The sequence below is a fragment of the Cyprinus carpio genome, chromosome A11 (assembly GCF_018340385.1).
Source record: "Cyprinus carpio isolate SPL01 chromosome A11, ASM1834038v1, whole genome shotgun sequence".
In the NCBI taxonomy this organism is placed as follows: domain Eukaryota; kingdom Metazoa; phylum Chordata; class Actinopteri; order Cypriniformes; family Cyprinidae; genus Cyprinus; species Cyprinus carpio.
The window spans coordinates 20,826,154-20,833,653 of NC_056582.1; the positions used below are offsets into that span (position 1 = coordinate 20,826,154).

General features: G+C 36.7%; 1 pseudogene; it reads left to right on the plus strand.

The window, feature by feature from the left end:
* Positions 1-7,500, plus strand: part of LOC109062848 — a 23,813-nt pseudogene that overhangs the window by 9,674 nt on the left and 6,639 nt on the right.

Genomic DNA, 7,500 nt, shown 5'->3' on the forward strand with positions numbered 1-7,500 from the left:
CACTCACTCACACACACACACACACACAAATTTTTAAATTTTTAGTCATTTTAGTACGGAAAGTCTTGGAAAATAGCAGAAATAAAAAAATATGTTTACGTTTTTTATATTTTGTTTTATTTCGATTGACATTTATTTTATTTCAAGTAACATTTTTTTTTTTACAGTTTTATATTAAATAAAAAAAACCTGAAATACAAATGTGTTTTATAATTCTGTATAAAATGACATAAAAGGAGAGTTGAAAGGATAGTTTTTTTTTTTTTTTTAAAAAAAAAAAACCTCACTGTCCCCCGCCATTAGAACTTGCTTGCATTGAACACAAAGTATTTAAACAAACAAAATCGACAAGACATTAATCTATACTTTTTTTAAAAAAAAAAAAATGTAACCAAAAAAAAAAAGTGTCAACTTTTTTTTTTCATGCTCTCCCATAGATTTGTCGTCTCGTCAGGACGTTTCTGACCACATACCGATCATTCTGTAAACCTCAGGAGCTGCTGGATCTGCTCATGGAGAGGTCAGATGCTCACATCCTCTCCATCAGCACCTAGCCTTTTCATTTCACTGGGTTTATTTTTATTATTTGCTCTTTTTTTTAATCGTAATGGTTTATAAATAGTTTATAGTGTGTTTAGTTTCTTTTCACTGTAATGGGATAATTTATAGTTTTTTTTATTAAAAATTGTTGTAATACACAGATTTAAATAAACAACAGCTCACCCATAATCAGCTGTTCCAGTATTTAACGGTTTTCTCATAGTCATGATGATATTTTTTTGTAATGTTATGAAGTTATTGTCGTATCCATGGAAACGTCTCTCCAAACAGTGGTCTGTGTGTTTGTGATCCAGGTTTGATATTCCTGAACCTAAACCCACGGAAGCGGATCAGATGGCCATGGAGAACGGAGACCAGCCGCTGAGCGCAGAACTCAAACGCTTCCGCAAAGAGTTCGTTCAGCCTGTACAGCTGAGGTACACACACACACACACACACACACACACACACACACACACACACACACACACACACACACACACACACACACACACACACTCTGACTCAAACTCGCTTACTCATACTCACACGCACGTGCACACACACACACTCTCTCTCTCTAACTCGCACACTCTTTCACACTAGCACACTCACTCTCACTTGCACACTCAAACTGACTCACATAAACTCACTCACTCTCACACGCACTCTGACTCTCACTCGCACACTCACTTACACTTAAACACTCAATCACTCGCACGTTCACACGCACTCACTGACTAAAACTGACACACACACACACACACACTCACAACACCACACTCTCACACTCAGTCACTCACACACACTAACTCACTCAAACTGACACACACTCACACACACACACACACACACATACACACACACACTCTCACACGCACACTCTCACACTCAGTCACTCACACACTCACATGCACTCACTGACTAAAACTGACACACACACACACACACACACATACACACACACACACACACACACACACTCTAACTCACTCAAACTGACACACACACTCTAACTCACACACTCTAACTCGCACACTCTCTCACACTCGCACACACACACTCTCACTTGCACACTCAAACTGACACACTCACACAAACTCACTTACACACTCTGACTCTCTCTCGCACACTCACACTTACGCACTAAATCACTCGCACTTCCACACGCACACACTCACTCACTCACGCAAACTGACACACACACTCTCTAACTAACTTGCACACTCACTCTCACTTGCACACTCAAACTGACTCACATAAACTCACACACTCTCACACGCACACTCTCACACTCAGTCACTCACACACTCAAACTGACACACACACACACACAAACCCACACTCAAACTCACACAAACTCAAACAAACAGAACACACACACAAACTCACACACTCACACACACACAGACAGACAGCACACTCTCACTTGCACACCCTCAAACTGACACTCACACACACAAACTCACTTACACACTACTACTCACTCGCACACTCACTCACTTACACTCACTCACTCACTCACTCACTCACTCACTCACTCACCTCCAGCCACCAAGCCCTCACCTCCACTCACCTCACACACACACACACTCTTAGCTTGCTCACTCACACTCACACAGCAGTACTGTGTCATTCGCTGTCTCTCATGCGTCTCTGTGTGTCTGCAGGGTGTTGAATGTGTGCAGGCACTGGGTCGAGCATCATTTCTATGACTTCGAGAGAGACGCTCAGTTGCTCCGGCGGCTGGAGGAGTTTATTGGCATGGTCAGAGGTACGAACACAAACATCCAGAACTCTATCATCACCATAATCATCATGGTAAAACTATGAAAATATCTACAAACATGACTAGGGCCTTCCAGTCATAAAAAACACATTTACTCTATAATGGAGAATGTCACAGAATTTGGCTAAATTCAGATGGATAAATCAAAAGTTAAGCTGAACACTTAATCAAATCATGACTTGTAGAGAAATATATTATTATACAGTAGAATGTACTTCTAAAAGTAATGATAGTAATATTAAAACAGTTTATTAAAAAATAGTTTTTATTATGGAATATCACACAAAATCACTCAATTTTTCATCCGTGTTTTAATTTAAAAAGTAAAACTCTGTTGTGCAATACTTTGTTTGCCAAAAAATATGATTAATTATTCAAATTTATAATAAAAGTTTAATTAAACTGTTAAAGTTCTATGTATCCATTTGATTAGCACCATTTTTTATGATAAATTTGTAGACTAATTAAAATAAACAACACAGAATAAAAAAAGCACATTTCATAAGGAACTGTTAATGTTTAAATAGTAAATTGTAAACATTTTATGAACTCAATTAATTAGACATCTTTTTTGTTTATTAAAATTGAGTAAAACCATAAAATGGCATGCAGAAAAATTCAGACAGAAAACAGAATTAAGGGGGGAAAAATTAGTTTTAAAAGTTTTAATAAGTTTTTATGAATTTAATTGATAAAAAAAATGCACACCATTAAACGGAATCCAGAAAAATACAATTGGAAACCATGAGATTTGGAAAAAATAAAACATGTCCTAGTGTCCTAACCAGGCACGATCTAACCGAATTCCAGTGTAGTTCCCATAATTTTTCTGTCCATCATTGTTTCTGAAAGTGAAAATGATTTCAAACCAATGAGATTTCACTGTGGGCGTGGCTTTCAAAAGAACACAAATATAAAACGTGACAAGTAGAAATAACCTATCAGCATTCGTGCTGGTGGCTGGTTAACAAGAACTCTTCAGCATAAATCTGATCTCAGCCCAGTTCTGTGTCTTACATCGGTCCTGTCACCTGTCTGCAGGTAAGGCCATGAGGAAGTGGGTGGAGTCCATCACGAAGATCATCCAGAGGAAGAAAGGCTCAAGCCAACGCCCCACACAACATCACGTTTCGAGAGCCGTCGCCGCCGCCCATCGAGTGGCACCTGTGTAAAGCGGGACAGACGGATCAGTTTGACCTCATGACCCTTCACCCCATTGAGATCGCCCGACAGCTCACGCTGCTGGAGTCCGACTTCTACAGGTGCGACCCTCAGCCAGTGACCTCTGGTCTCTGATGGCATTTACTCATCCTCATGTCAATCAAACCCTGTTTTTCTTCAGTGGAGATGTTTAGCTAAATGTTCACGCTGCTCATTACACTATAAGCAGACCGCGACCAGAAGTGCACCATAAAATACTCATGCAAGGATTCCATACACAATATACACTCAAAAAATATTTAGGTTAAAGATATATGTATCTGAATTATATATAAAATTTACATCCATTTGGAATATACAGTCTGAACATAAATAACAACTTGCAAAATATGCAAACTTTATGTGATGCACATTTGTCAGTCGTACATTAATAAAACAGATTTCTGCCCTCGGAAAAATCATTGGGTTTCACTTTATTTTAAGATGTATTGTTACAGTGTAATTATACATATAAGTACTGAGTAATATTAATTAACTACATGTACTTATTATATAGTTAGGTTTTTGGTTTAGTGTTACTTGCATGTAATTATGCATAATTAATTGTTTTTATAATTGTAAGTACATGTAACGTGTAACACGGACACCCTAAAATAAAGTGTTACCAATCATTGTATAGTTTATTATTAACTATTTGCATCTATTTGATTATATTTAAATAATCATATTTTTTTTTTAAATTCATTTAAACCTATTTACATAAATGAACAAACCTGTTTATTGTGTAATATAGTCATACTTGAAACCGGTCAGATTTCTGGAATATTGCTAATAAACTCAATTTGTTTTAAACAATAACTAGGTTTACATATTTATGATTAATAAATCCAGTTTGTTCCATTCTCTTACATTTCAACTGATTGAATATTGCTTGTTCCACAACTATAGTCATAGTTCATTAAGTTTACTTTTTAACCTAATGAATGTAATTGTTTTCACAGTTAACAGATTTATGTTGATTCTAAGCTATTTAAATAAATGCATTTTAAAAATATTATTTCAGTAAAATCGAATACATACAAAAAGTATTTTCTGACTGACAAATGTCCATCACATTAAGTTTATTAGTTTATGTTAAAACTGTAATCCAAATGCATGGACATTTTATATGCAATTCAGATACATAAATCTTAAATTTGGGCATAATTTTTTATTTTTTAATAATTCTATGTTCTTGCTTTCTTTCTTGTTTTAATTCTCTGATGATAATTTTTTTTTTTAAATAAATTACAACTTTTATTCATCACCGACGCAATAAATTAATCAAAAGGGACCGTAAAGACATTTATAATGTTACACAGCTGCATGGAGCTCAAGTACTCATGATTTATCAGCACTCGTTTAGTCAAAATGAAGAAATGCACAGGCCTCAATGTTCATTTCTGTTTGTTTAGTTTCATATTTTGTTGTTTTTTTCTTTATAAGGGAAAAGGCTGGATTTCCTGTTTGTATTTTTATTTTCTGCGTCGTTGGCAACTGTCTGCACAGAAAATGGGTCTGTTTAACACAATAGAGTGTCCAGCTGTGACACACACGCACACACACACACACACTTCCCTTCACCTCTGTGGGAACAGGCAGTGAGCGCAGTACCCAAGGTCACCACCTCAGCTCTGTTTCCCACGAGGCCATTCTGTGCCCCCGTCTCCCAAAACACTGAACCAAACCACACACTCAAAACACCTCGGCTCCAGAGGAGCGTTCTAGGTGATTTTCACTTCATTTCGGTGTGCTGCTGTCAGTTTCCACAGACGATCGTCTCTCAGTATTTCTGAACGGACAGGAAACACATTACAGTACAATTACAGTAGACGTCTACCATCATGAGTGAAGCTTGTATTTGTGTTCAAGCTCTTACGTGAATTAAGGAAAAAACATAGTTTTTTTCATGCACTGGTAATTTTTAGATTAAGATTGAAGATCTTTTTGTGTCTGTAGACTTCAATTACAATACATACCTTTAAAGGCCTTTTCCTCAAAAAGTTTTTTCTCCACTTCAGCAGCACTTACACACACCGAACTTTACAGTTTTATTCCTCTCTATATTCTGAAGGTTTTTACTGAGGGGTTTGTGAATATATATTTTTCCTGAGTTTTTATAACATTTTATTCTTAAAACATGGTGTACATGAATTTGTTTTCTGTCTGTTAACAGTATTTTCTGATTTATGGAGTGATAAAAAGAGAAATCCAAAATTCCCTCAGTAAAAATCTTCAGAATATAGAGCGGAATAAAACTGCTAAGTTTGGTGTATGTAAGTGCTGCTGAAGTGGAGAAAAAACTCCAAATCCATAAAGATATCGATTGGAATCGAAATGAACAGACTCAAACAGATAAAGTGTAGTAAGGTGAGTCACGACATGCAAGACTATTGTTTTTTTGATGCACTGGTCAGCTTTGAGATTTTGGTCTATTTTGTTTCCATAACTTGTCTTCTTTCAGACTAGTGGACAGAAAACATCCAAAATACACATTTAAGAGTTTATTTTATTGCACTTTATCTATTTGCGTCTGTAGATTTTAATTCCAATCCATATCTTTAAAGAGTTTTTTCTCCACTTCAGCAGCACTTATAAACACCAAAACTTACAGTTTTATTCCTCTCTATATTCTGAAGGATTTTACTGAAGGGTTTGTTGATATATAATTTTTCTGAGTTTTTATAAAAAATAAAAAAAAATCCTAAAACATGGTGAAAATGTATTTTTTATTTAGCTGCTGACAGAATTTTCTGATTTATGGAGTGATGAAAAGAGAAATCCAAAATCCACTCAGTAAAAACCTTTCACTCTGTCTTAACTCTGTGCTTTATCCAATGTTCAGATTAATTCTCTGAAAATTAATGCAATTTATAGCACATTTAAACATAGCATTCAAGGAAACTTGTAACATAAAACAATTGTCTTAATTTGCTGTGATTAATGATATCTACACCCTGCTCTCCTAGTGTCTTGCTTTAAGTAATGAATATTTATTATTTGCATTATAAAGTGTCAAAATCATCCCTTTGAGGTGGAACTGCAGGGTTTTGTTCTGTTCATATTTAGCGGTTTAACACAGAAACATGAACGCCTCTGTGAACTTTGACCTTCTGTAGGGCGGTTCAGCCGTCAGAGCTGGTGGGCAGCGTTTGGACTAAAGAAGACAAGGAGATCAACTCCCCGAACCTGCTGCGGATGATCCGCCACACCACCAACCTCACGCTGTGGTTCGAGAAGTATGTTTCATTCAGAGCCACATCACTCACATATGTGCTGGTTTCTAAGGGTTTCTCGTGTTTCTCAGGTGCATCGTAGAAGCGGAGAACGTGGAGGAGCGTGTGGCCGTCATATCGCGCATCATCGAGATCCTGCAGGTCTTTCAGGAGCTCAATAACTTCAATGGCGTTCTGGAGGTGGTGAGCGCCATGAACTCGTCGCCCGTCTACAGACTCGACCACACCTTCGAGGTGAGCGCGTTTACATGAGCTTTAACTAGCACTGTTGGATTAGTTGCTCTTCACTAGTACTAGAGCTGTTTCACTTCAGCGTGTAAGACTATCACTGCGTGTGATTGTATTTCAGCAAATCCCGAGCAGACAGAGGAAGATTCTGGAGGAAGCTCATGAACTCAGTGAAGATCATTATAAGAAATACCTGGCTAAACTCAGGTCCATCAACCCCCCCTGTGTGCCCTTCTTTGGTACGTCCTTCTTCTGGTTACACCGTTTTACACATGTGCTTTCTGTGGAAAATTACAAGGGAAAAGGTTTTATCTCACAATTCAGACTATTTATTTCTTTCAAAATTTCTTATTTGTCTTGCAATTATAAGCACTTTAAAGCGCTAAATATATAAAGGTAACTTGACTAAGTTTAAATCTCTTAATTGTTTATATCTCACAATTATGACTTTTTTCTTCAAAACTGAAAATTTATATCTTGCAATTCTGCCTTTTTATTTCAAAAATG